At 41.4% G+C, this 23,636-nt stretch overlaps 1 protein-coding gene across 27 annotated transcripts in view; it reads right to left on the bottom strand.

The window, feature by feature from the left end:
• The window catches only part of LOC129862372 (protein-methionine sulfoxide oxidase mical3a-like), a 166,322-nt gene that overhangs the window by 98,071 nt on the left and 44,615 nt on the right, over positions 1-23,636 (bottom strand). The window contains exon 1 of one of the 27 annotated variants that reach the window (XM_055933941.1): positions 20,201-20,468. The exons of the other annotated variants lie outside the window; for them this stretch is intronic. The gene's annotated coding sequence lies outside the window, so the exon portion shown is untranslated. Of the gene's footprint in view, positions 1-20,200; positions 20,469-23,636 lie in introns of those variants that run through there. 27 annotated transcript variants of the gene reach the window in all.

Here is a 23,636-nt window from a genome sequence, read left to right as displayed (position 1 = left end):
ACATTTCTATTAGTAACAGGAGCCGTGTAATTTGATTGTGTGGCCGGTGTGTGTTTGCTTTGTGGTGTTATGCCTCCAGGTGCTCGATTACAGGAGCCTGCCAGGCCAGTCAATCACCTGGATTAGGCTACCTCTCAAATCTCAGCTCAGACACCACATCCCTCCTAGCTTCTAACATGTCTTGTTGGTAGTGGATTGTGAGTATGTCATAAATTCACTTGGTTACATGGTTCCAGGATATTTGACTATCTTTCAAAGCATTTGCCTACTTTACTGCAATAGTAGGGTGTGTGGTGGCATATCTCCAGGTACTCATTAGATTAGATGCCTAAAAAGCCCAATCTGAAACCTGGGCGCAAACAGAGCTGTAAAGCAAATAGTTTCCTAGTTTCCAAGGCTTAGTCATGTCAACTGTGGAATGGTGGAGCCGTAGAGGAGGAGGCCTCAGACCAGGAACATGTTTGCTTTTCATCATCTGTAATCCTTTTGTTTGAGAAAGAGTCACTTATTATGTGGGCTGAGCCATAATACTCCTCCTTACCAATAATATTACAACACAGACTCTCTCTGTTGGTTTCCATAGGGAAATATCTCACTTGCCATTCAGAGAGGATTCAAGTTTCCCGTGACCATGTTCAGGTTTTGTATCAACAAAACAAACACAGAATGTTAAAAGGATCCCTGGAGGCTTTTACCTCCCTCTCGCCACTTAGGCTAAAACGTACGATTGATAGGTTAGAGGTCCACACATGAACAGTAGCTAGGCTATATCCCACAGTATTATGACATATCTGCATAACACAAAGCAGCTAGTCTAAACTCCATTGGCTTTCATAGTGGTCATGCATGGGAACCTACAGCTCTCTGCAATCTACTCCATTATTGTTCGTCATATTAATTACAAAGCCACTGTTTAAACTTTGGAGAGCCTCAGCAAATAGCCAGAATTCCAGGCCGCTTGGCTGGGCGCTAAAGATAACCGCAAATGGTGCAGTAAATCATACAATCTTAAGAATGAGGAGTGAACTGCACTGTAAGATTTCATGCATTTTAGGGTGAACTGCAAGATTTTGGGATGTCAAAATCCTTGCAGAATTTGTGGTTATGACCGTCCAGAGCCAAATGTGTTGTCTCCTGCCACGAAGATGGATTTTCTAAGTAAGAGATCTTAAAAGCAGCAAAATTGTTGGAGAATAAATAAATAAATGCAGTCAACTCACAATGAGTCATGGAAAGTTCAATGGACGTTTCAGTAGGTCCCGAATATGAACAAATGTCCTGCATTACAAACATTGGCAAAAGGACAATGTAAGTCTATTGGGGCTATCCAGCTGACAATGTTATTCTCATTCGAAAATGATATTTCAACCATGACAACAGGGTCATGATCAGTAATGTAGCGACTAGCATTTTACTGCTCAGGCCTCCGACATGTCTGTCCCGTGCTACACACAGTCCCAGAGCACAGCAGAGACATAATCCTGCAGCCTACGGTTCACACACACACACACACACTAGCTTTAATCCCGCTGCGTGGGTGGAGTTATGAGCAGCTCAGAGGGTAGAAAACCAGTGGACCTATGGTCCATCATGGAAGGACCAGAAAGACAGAGAGGCAGGCCCCACCAGCCCTCTGCCCCCAGGGCCCTGGATTTCTGGGCCTGTGACCAGGGCAGCTTTGACCCCACCATGACCTGTGACCTCAGGTCATATGGACAGACAGGCAGTAAAACAGCTGTTGCCCCAGCAGGCCTCCAGGCAGCACTGGAGAAGTCTCCTCTCACAGACTGTTTGAGAGAACCAGGTCCAAGTTCACTTCATAAAGCCAGGAATAGCCAGATTCAATCTAATGTTTGAGCTTAAAGAATCTCAGTCTTAGCACACTCATTTGTTGGGATAAGTTCTTGACATGTCACTAAGGAGTTGACACAGAAAATGAAACAAAGAGTAGACACAGAATATGATGCTAGGCTATATCCCCTTCTCATCAATGGGAAAAACCTGCTAAAGAATCTCCCCTCACCATACCTAAGCAGCATTGGAGTGTTAGGCCACCTCTCATTAGAAAGCTTCAAGCCATTACCAGGCCAGGCCAACTTGGCCAAGAAGGACAGGAGAAGTGGGAAAGGACTGGTTTAACTTGTGAATGGCTTTCCTAAGAGTAAGAGACTTGCTGCCAGCTGCACTCAGCGCAGCACCACAAATCCTGAGCCATAGGAAGAGAGGCTTTCCTGTGTGAATGGAGCAATGCTGCTGTCGATTAATTCAAATGGGAAGGTAACCAAACCCCTGCACTGTGCAGAGCCATGAAGCACGCTGATAGCTTTACCTGAAAGCATGAAAACAGATTCCTATTAAATTACACTTGAATCCCAAACTGATTTTACGGACTGCAGGCGCTAGTTAAATTGACGCTTGGCCAAACGTGGTGTGAAGAAGCCTGCAGGTGACAAGTTGGTTCTTCACGTTTTCTGTCGTGAATGTAACTCTAGATTTTGGGTGTTTTTGTACATCTGCACTAAGTTGATTTCAAGTGACTGAACATGATAGAGTTGACTTGAGAAAGTGATCCTATATCAAATGTAATCTCACAATGGAAGAAACATAGGCATAGGCTTTGTGGTCTTGATAGTTGTCACAGGGGTTAGGAAAGTCAGCGCATGCAGTTTTGCACCCGGAGAAAATAATCCACATGATCTTTAACAAAATATTGGATAAATAGTCGACCTACAAAACAAAGCCTCAATCCTAATCAATCTGTGGAGTCCCACTCGTTGACTCGCACGCCTGTAGGCCTATTCCTCCTACCATCTCCCTCTGCCTGCCCCCTCGCCTGGCATCCCCCACTACTTTCGCTAAGGAAGTGAGGAACAGGATGAGGGGTGAGTGAAAGGAAGTGACAGTGTGCTTTGATGAGCAGTGGACGACAATGGGGGGAGAGGGTGGCAATGGACTGGCGCTGGGGGAAGGATATCTCTGAGACACACCATGGTGGGCAGAACACAAAACCCTGAGGGAAGGAGGGATGGGCCACCATGGACATGGAGGGAAAGTCTGAAATTCTGACAAGCAGGGAAATTTCTGTTAATCTGTTCCATTATTTTATTTTCTTCAGATAAGAAGGTAAAGGAGCCAGGGGCACCTTCAAATGCAGAGAATTAGGGAATGTGAAATATGGTGGTTTCAAGAGGCAAAACGTTTACTAGAGAAGAGGGGTTGGAGTTAGAGAGGGGTGTGGTGGGATTAAAAGTTGCAGCTGTTTGCAATATAGCCTGATCGAAAAATCACATTTACCTTATAAAGTGTTCTCTTACATCAAGGGCGGAACATTTTAAAAGAAAGTGAACTGAAAAAGTGTTGGATGCATGTGACCTGACAGGTAGCGTCGGCCTCCATCTTGAAGGGTATATCTGCTGTGTACTAAACCCTGGGCTGGCACTGCTCCCTGGCGTCTCTGTGCACAGGCATGCTATATTAAATCATGTAGTCTTCAGGGTTTGTCGTTTAGATTTCATCAAAGCACACATAAATATCAACCAGGGTATCTTATTAAGAGGTGAGGTCACTAAGCTTAGTGGTATAGTATATAGTACATTCCAGCATGGCATTGACTAATGACAGTAAAACAGAGGTAATTTCAGGAGTCACTCCACCTGCCAGCACAGGTAAGCCCACTCCTGCAGAATACTTTCACTGACATGTACCCTGCATTCCAACAGGGGAAGTTCCAAGCATGCAATACAACTTATATTGGAAAAAGCTCCCGCGCCTTGAAAGTATGCCTTGAAGAACATAATTCCAGTATTAGATGTCAAGATAATCACCACGCCAGTTGCGAGACACTTTATAGAACAAAATTATTCTATTAATGAATTGCGGTGTCGGGATGGAAAAAGTTCATCCCCACGTATGTGATTACGACAACAAATTACTCCAAAGAGAAGCCATGTGGATATACTGTATAAAATAAATTCTGTATCACCACATGGTTTAAACAAAGAATTAGATTTCAAATTTAGACTTATACAAGAACACTGTCCATATCAGATATTGCATGTCGTTTATGAGTTAGCCCCACATATTTATGAATGACTTTAGCCTGATGGTCTTTGTGGTAAGCCATTTATTTATTTATTTTTATTTCACCTTTATTTAACCAGGTAGGCTAGTTGAGAACAAGTTCTCATTTGCAACTGCGACCTGGCCAAGATAAAGAAAAGCAGTTCGACACATACAACAACAGAGTTACACATGGAATAAACATACATACAATCAAAAATACAGTAGAAAAACCTATATAAAGCATGTGCAAATGAGGTAGGATAAGAGAGGTAAGGCAATAAATATGCCATGGTGGCAAAGTAATTACAATATAGCAATTAAAACACTTGAATGGTAGGATGTGCAGAAGATGAATGTGCAAGTAGACATACTGGGGTGCAAAGGAGCATGATAAATAAATAAATAAATACAGTATGGGGATGAGGTAGATTGGATGGGCTATTTACAGATGAGCTATGTACAGGTGCATTGATCTGTGAGCTGCTCTGACAGCTGGTGCTTAAAGCTAGTGAGAAAGGTAAGAGTCTCCAGCTTCAGAGATTTTTGCAGTTCGTTCCAGTCATTGGCAGCAGAGAACTGGAAGGAGAGGCGGCCAAAATAGGAATTGGCTTTGGGGGTGACCAGTGAGATATACCTGCTGGGGCTTTACCTAGCAGAGACTTGTAGATGACCTGGAGCCAGGGGGTTTGGCAACGAGCATGAAGCGATGGCCAGCAAACGAGAGCGTACAGGTCGCAATGGTGGGTAATATATGGGGCTTTGGTGATAAAACGGATGGCACTGTGATAAACTGCCTCCAGTATGTTGGAGGTGTTGGAGGCTATTTTATAGAGGACGTCGAGGATTGGTCAGATGGTCAGTTTTACGAGGGTATGTTTAGCTGCATGAGTGAAGGATGCTTTGTTGCGAAATAGGAAGCTGGTTCTAGATTTTATTTTGGATTGGAGATGTTTAACGTGAGTCTGGAAGGAAAGTTAACATTCTAGCCAGACACCTAGGTATTTGTAGTTGTCCACATATTCTAAGTCAGAACCGTCCAGAGTAGTGATGCTGGACGGGCGGGCAGGTGCGGGCAGTGATCGGTTGAAGAGCATGCACTTAGTTTTACTTGCATTTAAGAGCTGTTGGAGGCCACGGAAGGAGAGTTGTATGGCATTGAAGCTCGCCTGGAGGTTAGTTAACACAGTGTCCAAAGGGCCAGAAGTATACTGAATGGTGTCGTCAGAGGTGGATCAGAGAATCACCAGCAGTGAGAGCGACATCATTGATGTATACAGAGAAGAGAGTCGGCCCGAGAATTGAACCCTGTGGCACCCCCATAGAGACTGCAAGAGGTCCGGACAACAGGCCCTCCGATTTGACACACTGAACTCTGTCTGAGAAGTAGTTGGTGTACCAGGCGATGCAATCATTTGAGAAACCAAGGCTGTCGAGTCTGCCAATAAGAATGTGGTGATTGACAGAGTCGAAAGCCTTGGCCAGGTTGATGAAATAGGATGCACAGTAATGTCTCTTATCGATGGCGGTTATGATATCGTTTAGGACCTTGAGCATGGCTGAGGTGCACCCATGACCAGCTCTGAAACCATACCGCATGGCGGAGCGAGGTACGGTGGGATTCGAAGTGATCGGTAATCTGTCTGTTGACTTGGCTTTCGAAGACATTAGAAAGGCAGGGTAGGATAGATATAGGTCTGTAGCAATTTGGGTCTAGAGTGTCTACCCCTTTGAAGAGGGGGATGACCACGGCAGCTTTCCAATCTATGGGAATCTCAGACGATACGAAAAAGAGGTTGAACAGGCTAGTAATAGGGGTTGCAATTTCGGCAGATAATTTTAAAAAGAGAGGGTCCAGATTGTCTAGCCCGGCTGATTTGTAGTGGTCCAGGTGTTGCAGTTCTTTAAGAACATCAGCTATCTGGATTTGGGTGAAGGAGAAATGGGGAGGCTTGAGCGAGTTGCTGTGGGGAGTGCAGGGCTGTTGACCGGGGTAGGGGTAGCCAGTTGGAAAGCATGGCCAGCCGTAGAAAAATGCTTATTGATATTCTCAATTTTAGTGGATTTATCGGAGGTGACAGTGTTTCCTAGCCTCAGTGCAGTGGGCAGCTGGGAGGAGGTGCTCTTATTCTCCATGGACTTTACAGTGTCCAGAACTTTTTTGATTTTGTGCTACAGGATGCAAATTTCTGCTTGAAATAGCTAGCCTTAGCTTTCCTAACTGCCTGTGTATATTTGCTCCTGACTTCCCTGAAAAGTTGCATATCACGGGGGCTATTCTATGCTTATGCAGAACGCCACAGGGTGTTTTTGTGCTGGTCAAGGGCAGTCAGGTCTGGAGAGAACCAAGGGCTATATCTGTTCCTGGTTCTAAATTTTTTGAAAGGGGCATGCTTATTTAAGGTGGTGAGGAAGGCACTTTTAAAGAGCAACCAGGCATCCTCTACTGATGGGATGAGGTCAATATCCTTCCAGGTTACCCGGGCAAGGTTGATTAGGAAGGCCTGCACGCTGAAGTGTTTTATGGAGCTTTTGATAGTGATGAGGGGTGGTCATTTGACTGCAGACCCATTACGGATGCAGGTAATAAGGCAGTGATCGCTGAGATCTTGGTTGAAAACAGCAGAGGTGTATTTGGAGGGCAAGTTGGTTAGGATGATATCTATGAGGGTGCCCGTGTTTACGGATTTGGGGTTGTACCTGGTGGGTTCAATGATAATTTGTGAGAGATTGAGGGCATCAAGATTAGATTGTAGGATGGTCGGGGTGTTAAGCATGTCCCAGTTTAGGTCACCTAGCAGCACGAGCTCTGAAGATAGATGTGGGGAAATCAATTCACATATGGTGTCCAGGACACAGCTGGGGGCAGAGGGTGGTCTATAGCAAGCGGCAACAGTGAGAGACTTGTTTCTGGAAAGGTGGATTTTTATAAGTAGAAGCTCGAATTGTTTGGGTACAGACCTGGATAGTAAGACAGAACTCTGATGAATTGATATAAAGTATCCAAGTGAGAGGACACCTAAGGCAATTGATTCATGAATTGCCCTTTGTGCCAGCTTCCATACAATTGTGTATTTCTTTGTGACTAACTTGTATACAGGGAGACCAGAAAAACCACATCCCTGATTGGCAGATGATTGGCAACCCTGATTAGAAACACCTGCTGCTCATCGGTTGTTCCCTACAACTGCTGTTTAGAATTAAAATATAATTTTACCAACACACAGAAGAAGGCTGTAAAGCCAAAACTTCTGTGTACACTATCACTGATGGAGTGAAGATATGAAAAAAAATAGAAAATTAAGCAAGCTTTATGCAACATCTTTTTGAGTGCGGAACCATTACACTTTTGTTTGTCTGAAGTTCAAAGCTTCCAATGCTATATTGGACTTAAGTGCAATATTTTTGTGTATGAAATATGTGATGAGAAAAACATCATGCAATCAAATAAAAATAAACTAATTGCACACACACTTGGTAATTCAAAGAGATTATGAAATGCACAATGAATTTCATTCTCCACACACAATTGTGTTCACTCAAACAAATGATGTGCAATTTTGCAAGCACCAAGTAAAAAATCCAGGGTTACATATTAGATAGATTTGATCTATTCAATAGCCCTTTAACATCTGGTGAAATAAAATAGCTTTTGTATGGAAATGTGCCCGAGTGACGCCTCATCATAAAGGTGGACACTCCTTTGACCCAAATAACTATAGACTTACAGTGCATTCGAAAAGCAATCAGACCCCTTCCTTTTTTCCACGTTACAGCCTTATTCTAAAATTGATTCCCTCAATCTACATACAATAAATACCCCATTATGACAAAGCGAAAACAGGTTTTTGGAAATTTTGTGCAAATGTATTAAAAAATTTCAAAACTGAAATACATTATTTACACAAGTATTCAGACTAGGGTTGCACATTTTGGGGAAAATTCAGAGGTGGAAACTTTCCGTGGGAATTAACGGGAATATATGCAAATTAATATTAATACCATTTAAATATAGATGTTGTTTGCATTGGATATATTTACCATATCATATGGAGACAGAAACAAACGTTTTACCTTATCATAAGTAGACATAATTGCAAATGATTAAATCCTTCTAATATAATTTTTTTTTTTTTTACAATTTACTTACAAATTGAACTTTAATTAAATGAGTTGACTTCACATGGGATGATTTCACTGAACAACAAAAGGGAATATTGAATGATCCCCAATGATCAATCGCATCTCCCAAAAACATTTTCAACATACATCTGTAAAATGATAGTCTAGAAACTAAAGCTTTGGTTGTCTTCCTCTCACACTTCCAATTTTTCAACCCTTGTATTGGTCAGCCTGTTGCGTGCTTTGGTGTGTGTGTTCCCAAACAAGGACCAGTTGTGCTCTGAGGTGGCAGATGTCGGTGGGATTTGCCAAGAACATTGCCCTCATCCAGGCCAAGGTAGCGAGACACGGTACTGATGACACCATAGGCCTGGTTGATCTCTGCACCAAACAGGATGCTCTTGCCAGCATACTTGGGGTCCAACATGTACGCTGGGCTTCAGGCAGAAGTCTTCACGCTTTTTGATGTATTTCAGAACTGCCGTTTCCTCTGCTTGGAGCAACAGTGAAGTGGGCCATACGGATTTATTTTCTTACATCTGCAAGCAGAGTCTGAATATCATACAGGATGGCATTGTCTCCCTCAATCCGTGAAATGGCTATAGGTTTCAGGAGTTTCAGGCTGCTTACCACTCTCTCCCAAAATACATCATCCAGGAGGATCCTCTTGATGGGGCTGTCCATATCGGCAGACTGTGATATGGCCATTTCTTGGAGAGACTCCTTACACTCCAGGAGACTGTCAAACATGACGACAACACCACCCCAAAGGGTGTTGCTGGGCAGCTTCAATGTGGTGCTCTTATTCTTCTCACTTTGCTTGGTGAGGTAGATTGCTGCTTGATGACCCTTCAAATACCTAAACATTTCCTTGGCTCTCGTAGAGTGTATCTATTGTTTGTAGTGCCACGATGTCCTTAAGGAGCAGATTCAATGCATGAGAAGCACAGCCAATGGGTGTGATGTGAGGGTAGGACTCCTCCACTTTAGACCAAGCAGCCTTCATGTTCGCAGCATTGTTTGTCACCAGTGCAAATACCTTCTGTGGCCCAAGATCATTGACGACTGCCTTCAGCTCATCTGCAATGTAGAGACCAGTGTGTCTGTGCTCTTGTAGAATACTGGTTGAGGGGTGGAGTTGATGTAGTTAACTATTCCTTGCCCAAGAACATTCAACCATCCATCAGGGATGATTGCAATACAGTCTACTTTATCTATGATTTGCTTGACCTTCACTTGAACTCTGTTGAAATCTCTTCCAATACACATGGCATGTGAGCATCAGAGGTGAACCAGTTGCACACACAGCTCGAGCAAGACACTCATCAGCATTTCTGACCACATTCCTCCATTAAGTCAAAAAAATTCTGATTCCAGGAGGACCATGAGCGGTTGCTATCGATAAGGTGTCTGATTCAAAATGTTCACCTCAAATAGAAGTAGAGGGACTTTTGTCAGAGGTTGCTTGTTGTGAGCAGGCGCTGAGGAAACTTTATGCACTTGGCCAGATGATTCCGCATCTTTGTTGCATTCTTCACATATGATTTGACACTGTATTTACAAATGTACCCAGCTTTTCCTTCTACATTAGCTGCAGTGAAATGTCTCCACACATCAGATAATGCCCGTGGCATTTTCCTGTAAAGATTAGAAAAAATAGAGTAATATTTTATTTTATTTTTTATAATACAATTCCAAGTACAGATAAATAGTTAAGCAGTTCGATTAAAAACAACTCATTTTGTAAGATACATGTTTTAAAATGAAACATGTATGGAAACAGGTGAATTAACACTCAGTTAGCAGTCTCAGCAAACTAAAACCCACAAGGTAGCAAAAACTAACTAGCAGAAATGTTTTAGTTAGAAATTATTTAAACACACTTTGATGTAGGCTACTATTAACTAGATAACAAAAAATAATGTATGTCATAAAATATATTCACCCCACCCAAAATTGTAATCAAAACTTACCAGGAAGCATGTAGTCCTTGGCTCAGACAGTGTAATCGTGTGGCCTCAATAGCATCTCATTAGTGTGCAAGATTTTAAGAATCAGCTGTACATGTGATGAAGACTGCACTGCACATGTGATGGAAGAATGTACTGTGCATGCAGAGGGTTGCAATTTCATTGAATTGGGGATAGTTTAACCAAAATATCCCACAAGACCTAGAATTGCCTTATGTGTCTCCCACAAAAAAGTTCACTGTTATAAGCTAACTTTTATGAATGTAAGCAAAATTCCCCAAATTACAGGGTTTAACTTCACTAGGGTAGGGGGCAGCATTTGGAATTTTGGATGAAAAGCGTGCCCAAATTAAACTGCCTGCTACTCAGGCCAAGAAGATAGGATATGCATATAATTAGTAGATTTTGGTAGAAAACTCTAATTTAACAGTTTTGGAAACTTTAAAGTCTGTGAGTATAACAGAACTGATATGGCAGGCGAAAACCCGAGGAAAATCCAACCAGGAAGTACTATTATTTTGAAAGGCTGTTTTTCAATTGAAAGCTTATCCACCATACAAAGACTTAGGACCCAGTTCACGAGCTCTGTGGCTTCCTCTACATGTGGCCAGTCTTTAGGCATTGTTTCAGGCTTTTACTCTTAAAATTGAGGGAGATACAGCACTGTCAATCAGTGGCCAGTGGAAATTTCCATTCATCAGCCATGTGTCTGATCGGGAACGCGCCTTACTTGTTTCTCCTTTCCTATTGACGAGCTTTTGTCCGGTTTAAATATTATTTAGGACAAAAACAACCGGAGGATTGATTTTAAACATCGTTTGGCATGTTTCTACTAACTTTTATTGTACTTTTTAAAAAACTTTGTCTGGACTTACTGGACAAAACGCTCAAACAAAAAAGGGAGGTTTTTGGTCATGAAGAGGGACATTATCGAACAAAACAAACATTTATTGTCAAACATGGAGACCTGGGAGTGGCACCAGATGAAGATCATCGAAGGTAAGTGATTCATTTTAATGCTATTTCTAACTTTTGTGATCCTCTCCTTGGCTGGAAAATGGCTGTATGGGTTTTTGTGGCTAGGTGCTGACCTAACATAAATCGCAAAGTGTGCTTTCTCCGTAAAGCCTTTTTGAAATCTGACACAGCGGTTGCATTAAGGAGAAGTTTATCTATAGTTCCATGCTTAACACTTATATCGTTTATCAATGTTTATGATGAGTATTTCAGTTATTTGATGTGGCTCTCTGCACTTTCACCGGATGTTTGTTTGAGACAATCCATTTGACCATAACGCGTCAATGTAAACTGAGATTTAACTGATATAAAAGTAACTTTATCAAACAAAACATACATGTATTGTGTAACATGAAGTCCTATGAGTGCCATCTGATGAAGATCAAAAGGTTAGGGATTCGTTTTATCTCTATTTCTGCTTTTTGTGACTCCTCTCTTTGGCTGGAAAAATGGCTGTATGGTTTTCTGTGACTAGGTGCTGACCTAACATAATCGCATGGTGTGCTTTCGCAGTAAAGCCTTTTTGGAAATCGGACACTGTGGTTGTATTTACAAGAAGTTTATCTTTAAAATGGTGGATAATACTTGTATGTTTGAGGAATTTTAATTATGGGATTTCTGTTGTTTTGAATTTGGCGCCCTGCAATTTCACTGGCTGTTGTCGAGGTGGGAGGATAGCGTCCCACTTGTACCAGAGAGGTTAACTTCCAATGAAAAATTACTGAGTTGCTTCCGTCTGGCCCCTCTACCATAAAGGCCTGATTGGTGGAGTGTTGCAGAGATGGTTGTCATTCTGGAAGGTTCTACCATCTCCACAGAGGAACTCTGCAGCTCTGTCAGAGTGACCAAAGGGTTCTTGGTCACGTCCCTGACCAAAGCCCTTCTCCCCCAATTGCTCAGTTTGGCCGGGAGACTAGCTCTATGAAGTCTTGGTGGTTCCAAACTGCTTCCATTTAAGAATGATGGAGACCACTGTGTTCTTGGGGACCTTCAAAGCTGCAGAAATGTTTGGGTTCCCTTCCCCAGGTCTGTGCCTCGACGCAATACGGTCACAGAGCTGTACAGACAATTATGTCGACCTCATAGCTTGGTTTTTGCTCTAACATGCACCTGATATAGACAGGTGTGTGCCTTTCCAAATCATGTCCAATCAATTGAATTTACCACAGGTGGACTCCAATCAAGTTGAAGAAACATCTCAAGGATGATCAATGGAAACAGGATGCACTTGAGGTCAATTTCAAGTCTCATTGCAAAGGGTCTAAATACTTACGTAAATAATGTTTTTAATACATTTACAAACATTTCTAAAAACCTGTTTTCGCTTTGGTATTATGGGGTATTGTGTGTAGATTGATGAGGAAATGTTTTTATTTAATCCATTTTAGAATAAGGCTGTAGCGTAACAAAATGTGGGAAAATGGAAGGGGTCTGAATCTTTTCCTGACTGCACTGTATAGACCTTTAGGATAATTATGAACGTGGTTTCATTTGGAAATTACTAACTTTTTAGGCACGCTCAGGTTGACTTTCCCACAAAATCACCCATATCCAGAACAACTGACAATATGTACTGCTCTCAATGGGAAAGCACACATTTATTTTTTATTTTTTTTAAATGTAACAATATAATTAATTGATACTGGATAAGAATACCTCAGTGTTTCTTGACATTATCAGTTATTACTTTGACTGCCACATTAACTGCATGGTAGGCTACTTGAGCAAGGTGTGTCCCTTTTTCATGAGTCAAAAGCAGACTTGACTCAACACAACAACAAAAACGGTCTTGACTGACCTCATTTGGAACACTGGGTCGATTTAAAAATGAAAGATGGTGGCTTGCTCAATAAATTCCTGAGTTAGCCGTTCCAAAACATAACAGTTACCGGCACAGACATGAGCATCAGACTTAAGAAGACATCTCCTTTTAAGGCAAACCAAACACACAAGACCAAGTTTCCATTTGAAGTCCATTGTGTCAGTTAGGGAGTGGGTTTGAAACGGCTAGTAGCCTACAGGGATGGTTTTTCTGAGGAGTCAAGTCACCATACTTTTCAGGGAAAATCTGACAGGAGTTGACTTTAAAAACTTCCTTTCATCTCCCTGGTGTTTACTTCCTTATCCCACGCAGTCACTTTCTGTGGCCACAGAGGTCAGAGGAACGCAGGCAAACTCCCTCTCCCTGGTCATATTCATTAGGGTGCACGGTCGCGAAACATTTTGCAATAGAAAAAAAAATGGTGTTTCAGTCCGTTTTCCCTAATGAACACGACCCCTGTGTGAAGTGGCATGGCGGGGGGGGGGGGGGGGGGGGGGAGAGATGTTTGAGTAAGCCTGCTGACTTCCTCCTGCCCTTCCTCTGACTGCATCATGGTTAGGCTTGGGCGGTATACCGTATACCGGGGTATTTGGAAATAACCACGGATGGATTTTCAATAGTGTCAAGCGTTGAAACTAGTTATTTGAAGTCTTTCAATACATTTTAATATTTGTAGCTATTTTAAGTAAATACCTGCAATCAACTTGTGCTATGCGTTAGGAGAAAGCAGATTGCGTTCTTATTTCACTGCTCACATTATGAAGCGTACTTAGTTCCCCAGCAGAGTTGATCCAGTCAGGTGGATGTTTGTAAATAGCACAATTGAGTGATCAGGGACGTGCAACTATAGTTTTCCTTCACAGAAAATAGCTTCTGTTGTCATCTGATGAAAATGAAGTGCAACGCTATTTGGCTGGCAGCAACACAAGTAAATGAGCTAATAATGAAAAAGCCTCGTTTTTTTTTGCAAAAACAATGCATGGCCATCGTATTTCTAATGTGTAGGCCTATCATTGAAAAAAATGTAGCCTGCTCTACATTTCGTAATGTTTTGCCTAAAAAGTTAATTCAGCATTTTACTGGAGAAAAATAGGCTGGCTACACTGAGAAAAGTAGCTACACATCAGCCAGAGCGCTGTCTGCTGATATAATGCCCATTTGTGAATTCTCATCCAGTTTAGAAGTGCAACTGAAGCAGAGAATTAGTCTAATGCCGAGCATAAATTATAATAAGAAGCATTTTAGATCTTTGTTTACAAAACGCAGCAAGATATTTCTTACGCGTTTCATCTTTTTTCCCTGTGTGAAAACGCAGAATTATGCATTAGCAATTTTAACCAGGGGTCGTGTTATCGAAGTGGCTGAATAAGGCGACGGTGCATCATATGCTGTTGTGTTATGCCATGTTTAAGAAGGCAACGCCCTTTGGATGAGTTATTTGTACAGCTGCCACTCCTATCTTAATTTCCTTGTGTTTTTTCTCCTCTCTCTGCCTTTCTGCTCCTCCCCTCTCTTTTCCAAGCAGAGCAGGCAGGCCCCTTGTCCTTGTGCCTCCAGACTACACAAAGACACAGCGTGTAGACATGCTGCTGGAGAGCCAGTACTGCATGCGTCAAAACTTTGTTCATTTGTACATCTCTCGTTCACATTTGCTTGCAAAATGTCCAAACTTAACAAAAATGACATTCGGTAGCTCCTACCTATATATGTATACCTTTATGAGCTGGATTGCAGGTCTTTTTTTGTCAGCATTCTGGTAATAAACACCCAATGGGCTTTAAAAAAAAAATGGCACACCCTTGTGTACTAAACTTGTAAAACCATAAATCCCAGGTGAGAGAAGGACGGTATGACAATATGAAAATCTGGATAGCGCCCAACCCTAATCACAGTCTTTAGGTAAAGGTAATGCAGATCTACAGTAGCACAGATCAGAGGAGCCTGGGTTAGGTGCATTAACCCAGACACCACTGCTAGCATTATAGCAAAATCCACATTACTATTCACACTGAGGCCAGACCTTTGCTCTTCTCTAGGATCACCAGAACATACAGTACACAGAGGGCCTGGCAAAATGCAACACATGGAATCCATAATCAAAATCAATAATGTAGGCTAAATGCACTGGATTACTCCGCAAAGAGGGAGTAAGAGCCCATTTCTCCAGAGGAAATGTGTGTCAGGTGGAGACCTTATCACTTAGCCACAGACTGACTTTTGCGTACGTGCTGATGAATGGTCAAATCTGGGTCAGATGAAGTCATGTGAAGTACATTAGACTAGTGTTGTTGGCATCAGTGTACAGTCAATCAACAAAGATCAATGCAAGACAGAATTGTCAAACAGAATGAGGTTATTCTTTTGTCATTGTGCAATATTTCCCATTCATTGTGCCTAGGGACTTAAGTGCTTTGCAGTCAGTTTCCCTCCTGTCCTGAATAATAACATCTTCCAGTGTTTCAGAGTAACTCTGTTGTTGACCGGCACAAGTCAATTTGAGATTCCTAGCTTTGAGCAAGAAAACAAGTACAAGTTGCATAAGAAGCCAGCATACACCTCTTCCTCACCATACTGTGGTCTCAAATAGAAAACAGAGACATGAGGACAGCAGTGACGTGTATTCATGGATGCCAAGGGAAGCCAGGCTTCCCAAAACATTGAGCAAGAAAACAAAAAAAATTATGTTCTTCAATTCGCAAAAGGCTGATTGTACTGTATCTCACCGGAGAACGCATCCGAGCTAAACAGTGCACCTCTGTCTCAGACCCTGTCTGGTTAGAAAGAGTATGACATTGTTTTCAATGCTACGAGTGGAAACAATGTTTAGAAGATGTTATTGCGGGTGTAGCGAAATGCACCTGTTTCTAGCTCCAACAGTGCAGTAACATCTAACAATACGCATAATCTAAAGTAAGTGAATGTTATTAAGAATATATAAATATATGGATGAGCAATTTCACAGTGGCATATAATAAGATGCAGTAGAATAGGATAGAATACAGTATATACATATGAGATGAATAATGCAAAATATGTAAACATTATTAAAGTGATTTCAAGTCTATGTATATAGGGCAGCAGCCCCTAATGTGCAAGTGATGGCTTTTTAACCGTCTGATGGCCTTGAGATAGAAGCTGTTTTTCAATCTCTCGGCCCCAGCTTTGATGCACCTGTACTGACCGCTCCTTCTGAATGATAGCGGGGTGAACAGGCAGTGGCTCGGGTGGTTGTTGTTCTTGATCTTTTTGGCCTTCCTGTGACACCAGGTGGTGTAGATGTCCTTGAGGGCTTGCCCCCGGTGATGCGTTGGGCAGACCGCACCACCCTCTGGAGACCCCTGCGGTTGTGGGCGGAGCAGTTGCCGTACCAGGCGGTGATACAGCCTGACAGGATGCTCTCAATTGTGCATCTGTAAAAGTTTGTGAGGGTTTTAGGTGCCAAGACAAATTTCTTCAGCCTCCTGAGGTTGAAGAGGCGCTGTTGCACCTTCACCACACTGTCTGTGTGGATGGATCATTTCAGATTGTCAGTGATGTGTATGCCGAGGAACTTGAAGCTTTCCACCTTCTCCACTGCGGTCCCGTCGATGTGGACAGGGGGGTGCTCCCTCTGCTGTTTCCTGAAGTGTACGATCAGTTTCCTACCTTCACCACCTGGGGGCGGCCAGTCAGGAAGTCCAGGAACCAGTTGCACAGGGCATGGTTCACACCCAGGGCCTTGAGCTTAATGATGAGCTTGGAGGGTACTATGATGTTGAATGCTGAGCTATAATCAATTAACAGCATTCTTACATAGGTTTTCCTCTTGTTCAGATGGGATAGGGCTGAACAGACTCAGACAGTATATCCTGAAAAAGCAATGTTTCCATGAAACAGAGTATGTTACAATCCCTGATGTCTCTCTGGAAGGAAATCCAGAGAGACATTATTATCCAGAGACTGAACATTAGCGAGTAATATACTCTGAAGTGGTGTGTGCGCCTCCTGAGTCAGACTGAAAGTCCTCTCCGAGTACCTCTTTTCCACCAGCTGTGTTTTGGAACAGCCTCTTGAATTAGTTCAATTGCCCTGCAGGGTACAAACAAAGAATTTGATTCGGGAAAGTCGTATTCCTGGCGAGTTACCGTTGCTCTGATATCCAAAAGTTCTTCCCGGCTGTATGTAATAACACAAAACATTTCCTGGGCTAATAATGTAAGAAATAACACATAAAAAAACAAAATACTGCAAAGTTTCCTAAGAGCTAGACGCACGGCAGCCCTGTCTGTCTCCGCCCTTTTCCACCTGGAATGCAAGGGAAGCCAGCGAGTATTTGGCCTCCCTTGATCATTTTTTGTTTATAAAATAGTAGCCAATCAGCATTGAGCTAAACTGAGTGAGCTCAGCTGTGAATGGTCCTGGCGCACCAAAAAAAAAAAGTCAAGGGAAGCCAGTTGGATTTGTCTTCAGACCAATCACATCACAAGTCAAATGTCATTATTGACAGAAAAAAAAACGAATTGTTGCATCTCGTTGTGTTTTTGTCCTCCGATGGCTGGCTAGCTAGCTAAAATCGTCCCTTTCCTAAATTAGCCATCGATGGCGATAGGGATTTGGAATTGTGGTTTTACTGGCCAGTGATTATAACGGCGAATCTGATCCAACCAAAAAATTCATACATTGTGCCCCTGGCCTGAGAGGATGGAAGTTCAACATGTAGCTAGATGCGATTGTGAACTAGCTGGCATGGCGTATCGTTGCCCATGAAAGGAAGTTAGGCTAGCGAGCAAGTCATTTAGCCAGGTAGCCTAGGACACTAAAAACTAAGTGTGTACTATATGACAGAGTCATAGACCGTTTAGGCAACATGTAAGAGGAGAATGGCATTGGTGTTTCTGTACAAGTCAGGTGAGAAAACATGTTTTTTTCTACTTGCACGCACAGACCCACAGAGAAATCAGTGACATAGACAGCCACATCATATTTAGCTTATGTTGATCGGACTAAATTGTTGTTGGTATCTTTTAGTTTTCACTGTATTAGACTAAGCATAGGTGATTAGATTATGTTGAAATGGTACTGGAATATTGGAGTCAGCTCATTTTCACATTTGGTCTCAAATAAATAATGAAACATGCTCAATTTGGTTTAAATAATGCAAAAACAATGTTGGAGAAGAAAGTAAAAGTGCAATATGTGCCATGTAAAAAATCTCAAATTAAAGTTCCTTGCTCAGAACATGAGAACATATGAAAGCTAGTGGTTCAATATTCCCAGTTAAGAAGTTTTAGGTTGTAGTTATTATAGGAATTATGACGTGTCGACTATTCCTCTATACCATTTGTATTTCATATAACTTTGACAATTGGATGTTCTAATAGGAACTTTAGTATTGCCAGTCTAATCTCAGGAGTTGATAGGCTTGAAGTCATAAACAGCGCTGTGCTTCAAGCATTGCTAAGAGCTGCTGGCAAATGCAGTAAAGTTCGAATGAATGCTTACGAGCATGCTGCCGCCTACCACCGCTCAGTCAGCAGTCAGCAGTCAGACTGCTCTATCAAATCATAGACTTAATTATAATATAATAAACACAGAAATACAAGCCTTAGGTCATTAATATTATAATATAATAAACACAGAAATACAAGCCTTAGGTCATTAATATTATAATAAACACAGAAATACAAGCCTTAGGTCATTAATATGGTCAAATCCAGAAACTATCATTTCAAAAACAAGACGTTTATTCTTTCAGTGAAATGCGGAACCTTTCCGTATTTTATCTAACGGGTGGCAACCCTAAGTTTAAATATTTCTGTTACATTGAACAACCTTCAATGTTATGTCATAATTATGTATAATTCTGGCAAATTAGTTTGCAACGAGCCAGGCGGCCCAAACTTTTGCATATACTCTGACTCTGCGTGCAATGAACACAAGAAAAGTGACAATTTCCCTAGGTAATATTGCCTGCTAACATTAATTTATTTTAACTAAATATGCAGGTTTAAAAAGAATCAATACACAGAAGTATATTTTAAGAAAGTCATTGATGTTTATGGTTAGGTACATTTGTGCTTTTATTGCTAAATCATCCCCCGTTTGGCGAAGTAGGCTGTGATTCGATGATAAATTAACATGCACCGCATTGAGTATATGCAACGCAGGACAAGCTAGTTAACCTAGTAATATCATCAACCCTGTGTAGTTAACTAGTGATTATGTTAAGATTGATTGTTTTTTTATACGATAAGTTTAATGCTAGCTAGCAAATTACCTTGGCTCCTTGGTGCACTCGCATAACAGGTGGTCAGCCTGCCACGCAGTTTCCTTGTGGAATGCAATGTAATCGGCCATAATTGGTGTCCAAAAATGCTGATTACCGATTGTTATGAAAATTTGAAATTGGCCCTAATTAAATCGTCCATGCCAATTAATCGGTCAACCTCTAATTTCTATAGTTGTAAATGTTATGATTACTTTTGTGTTGTTCCAAATGTCTGAATAAAATGTACAGTTATTGCAGAATGGTATTTGTTTTTGTTGGTTGGAGGGGAGGGGGGCTGAAGGGGGGGGGGGGGGGGGGGTCGCCCAAGGAGCCATACAAGCTAGAACCACCACTGCCTATATATCACGGTGTCAAGGCATATGAACTAACAGGTTATAGAACAAACAATGCAAGTATCACAACCCATAGGTAGTAATGTGGGTTTTATTTGGGGTTGGCTATCCCGGTGATTTTACCCACGCACCGCTACTGGAGGACAGATGTCACCGTCATTAGCCCACTTATAGCATATAAATATCTTAATCTACACTTTACGTCTACCTGTTAGCAATATGAGAAAACATGGGACTAGTAATTCTCATGCCCAATGTAATGAAAGGGCGACCTAATCTCTTCTGTAGCAGAGAATGCTTCATTCAAAATGAGACAATGTAACAACCTGGGTGAAATGTTAATAACTTGCAGTCTGTGAAACTTCATTATGCATGCATAATGGACAAAAATGTATACATTTTAACTCATTCATGTGTTACAATGTTGCAAACTAACACGCATATTCAACTGCCAATGTAAACAACGAGTGAAAATAATATTTTGTAGCCGAATGCACATCAAGATAGAGAAGCACTTCGGAAAAAAAGGTAACGTATGTGAACGAGTTAATTTAAAAAATAAAATCACCAACGCTTGACATTCTGAAACGTGCAGTAGTACCCCACTTACCTAGATAGAATCGTAGAAAATGGACACTCTTACAAACGATCCGCGAATGCACCTCTTCTTAGCTTTGGTCCATATGTTTATACAATCCTGTCGTATATCCAGAAGATTTATCCTATTTCGGTTATTATTGCCGTTTCTATATTCCGCCTGGTGATGTATGTGTGTGTAATCTATAGTTTGTTTGGCACATTCAGCTATACTGCGAGAAGGCGCAACTTGAAAACGGACAGAGGGTGCGGGAGAGCGCATCACGATGTTGTAGAGGGGGGACATAAACCTTGGATAATAGAAGCTGTTTTCGAAGACATAATTTTCCGCAAATATGCGAATGACATAAATTAAACCACTATATATACAAACTAGATTGCTTTAATCAAAGACAAGTGTTTACATGTTGTCATACAACTCTAAATGTTCAGAGAACTGCAATGAGAAACCCCCCTCAACTGTTCAAAGTGAGACATGCTTTAACTCAGTTTAATCGGATTGGTTTCATCGAACGTGAAGTTGGAGTGTGAGGCTGTCAATAGACCAAAAACATCGGTAGGGGCAGCAAAGTCTTGTGTCATTTTTTTTTCTCATGTCTGTGTGATATAACGTCCGTCTTCAACACTTTTTTAGTTACTACATGATTCCATGTGTTATTTCATCGACATTCTGCTATATATATAGTATATCACAAAAGTGAGTACACCCCTCACATTTTTGTAAATATTTGAGTATATATTTTCATGTGACAACACTGAAGAAATGACACTTTTCTACAATGTAAAGTAGTGAGTGTACAGCTTGTATAACAGTGTAAATTTGCTGTCCCCTCAAAATAACTCAACACACAGCCATTAACACACAGCAGCAATGCTGGCAGCACTCATACATCTATTTCCCAAAGACAACCTCTGGATATGACGCTGAGCACGTGCACTCAACTTCTTTGGTCGACCATGGCGAGGCCTGTTCTGAGTGGAACCTGTCCAGTTAAACCACTGTATGGTCTTGGCCACCGTGCTGCAGCTCAGTTTCAGGGTCTTGCCAATCTTCTTATAGCCCAGGCCATCTTTATGTAGAGCAACAATTCTTTTTTTCAGATCCTCAGAGAGTTCTTTGCCATGAGGTGCCATGTTGAACTTCCAGTGACCAGTCAGTATGAGGAAGCGTGAGAGCGATGACACCAAATTTAACACACCTGCTCCCCATTCACACCTGAGACCTTGTAACACTAACGAGTCACATGACACCCGGGAGGGAAAATGGCTAATTGGGCCCAATTTGGACATTTTCACTTAGGGGTGTACTCACTTTTGTTGCCAGCGGTTTAGACATTAATGGCTGTGTGTTGAGTTATTTTGAGGGGACAGCAAATTTACACTGTTATACAAGCTGTACATTCACTACTTTACATTGTAGCAAAGTGTCATTTCTTCAGTGTTGTCACATGAAAAGATATACTCAAATATTTACAAAAATTTGAGTGGTGTACTCACTTTTGTGATATACTGTATATATATATATATATATATATATATACTGTATATTCCGGACCCTGACATTGCTTGTTCTGATATTTCTTTATTTCTTTCTTAAAATTGTTTTGATTTGTGTGTATTGTGTGTATTGTTAGGTATACTGCACTGTTTTGCTGGATCTATAAATGTGAAGCATCCGGGTGGCATTTCCTCTCACTACCTAACACTACCTAATAAGTTTTAAAAAATGGCAATGTTTAGAAGGAGTGCAATGGCAAATGTAGTTATTACACACGCGCACTAAACAGAGTAGGCTTTCCCTAACAGAAATATGCAAATATTTACTAGAACGCGCCAATAGGCTCTCGCTAGCTCCTGCTTAGTTCTGCCCACATCCTTGCTTGTTCTGCCCACTATGAATAATCTGCTCCCATTGGAAATGACAGACTGTGGTCTATCTTGGGTTAGTTCTGCGACCAATAGAATTTAATTTGATCTGAAATTAGGCTACCTGATGAGACTTATGCAGAAAATAGGCAATCAAAATAAACTTTCATGCTGGCTGCCCCTTAATAAGAAACACTTCTGTATTAGTGACTTTGGTTGCAAATGTACAAATGTTCACAAAGGACAGGGAGGATCAGAACACAGAAACTGCTCTACGATGTGACTTGTTGAGATAAAGCCCAGATAAATGTGTCAAAGATAGGCCCTTATCTGTTCTAACATGAGTGTTCAGGGGGATTGTGTGCAAACCGGAGTGTATTATTATGCTGGCAGGAGGCCACCCTGTAACACACACACACACACACATGAATATGCACGCACGCACACACACACACACACACACACACACACACACACACACACACACACACACACACACACACACACACACACACACACACACACACACACACACACACACACACACACACACACACACAATCAGCTTTCTGCACATTAGAGACTCTGGCTGCTCTCTCTCTATGTCTCAGAAAGGCAGACACTCTCCTGTCACCTCCTATCATTGGACACAGTGGACAGCCAAGCTGACTTCAATGTACAGAGCAGATAGATAAAGGTTCTCTATCTCTGCCACTGAAATTGATACAGCACGAACTTCAACTTGAAATGCTGACTCGACGCTACGTGGCATGTGTGTGAGAGGCTAATTTGTAATGACCTTGCCACCAACCTGGTGGCTTTCTAATGGTATTGACATTGTTATCTGTTATATCAGTGGACAGCTGATGTAAGAAATATGTGTTAAGCTGAAAATATGTCCCTGGCTTTAAATTCTAATAACCATAAAGTAAGAGAGAAAAGATATATGACCAGGTAACTATGCTATAATACACTAAATGCCTATGGTATCTGACAACCACCACCCAAAGTGATAAAACTGTCACCTCACAAGTAAGCACTAAAAATAGAAAACATTTCAGGGTCATTTTTTTTTAAATCCACTGGAAAAAGCATGAAGAAAAATGCCTCTTACAAAAGCAAAATGATATCACACACAGGGCTCTACATTAAACCTTTTCATTGGTAGCACTGGTGCTTGCAACTTCAAAAAGGTAGAGTACCACATGAAATATCAGTATCAGAAAATACGATTTTTAAAATTAATAGAGATACAGCCTATTTTGGGCCTATAGGAATTCTAGCTTATTTTGTGCCCTAGAAACTAATATGTACTAAACTAATATGTAACACTGTATAGACATACGTTTATTATAAAAGTTAAAATGTTGATATGAATATCTGTCATTGAAATAACAACGTTATTTGTGGAATATTAGGTTTTACATTGTGTAAAAGCACTAATTTCCTACTGGGCTTCTCTGCTGCACCGCCAATGCAGACGTCAGATTGACCATGTAGCGCCTTTCAGGGCATCGCTGACCAGCGCAGAGCTGTTGTGAAGGAAGTTGTCAAGGAAGTGAGTTTGTATTTATACAGCACCT

The sequence above is a fragment of the Salvelinus fontinalis genome, chromosome 9, assembly GCF_029448725.1.
Source record: "Salvelinus fontinalis isolate EN_2023a chromosome 9, ASM2944872v1, whole genome shotgun sequence".
NCBI lineage: Eukaryota > Metazoa > Chordata > Actinopteri > Salmoniformes > Salmonidae > Salvelinus > Salvelinus fontinalis.
Note: the sequence above shows the minus strand (reverse complement) of the source record. Positions and strands in the feature narration are given on the sequence as shown.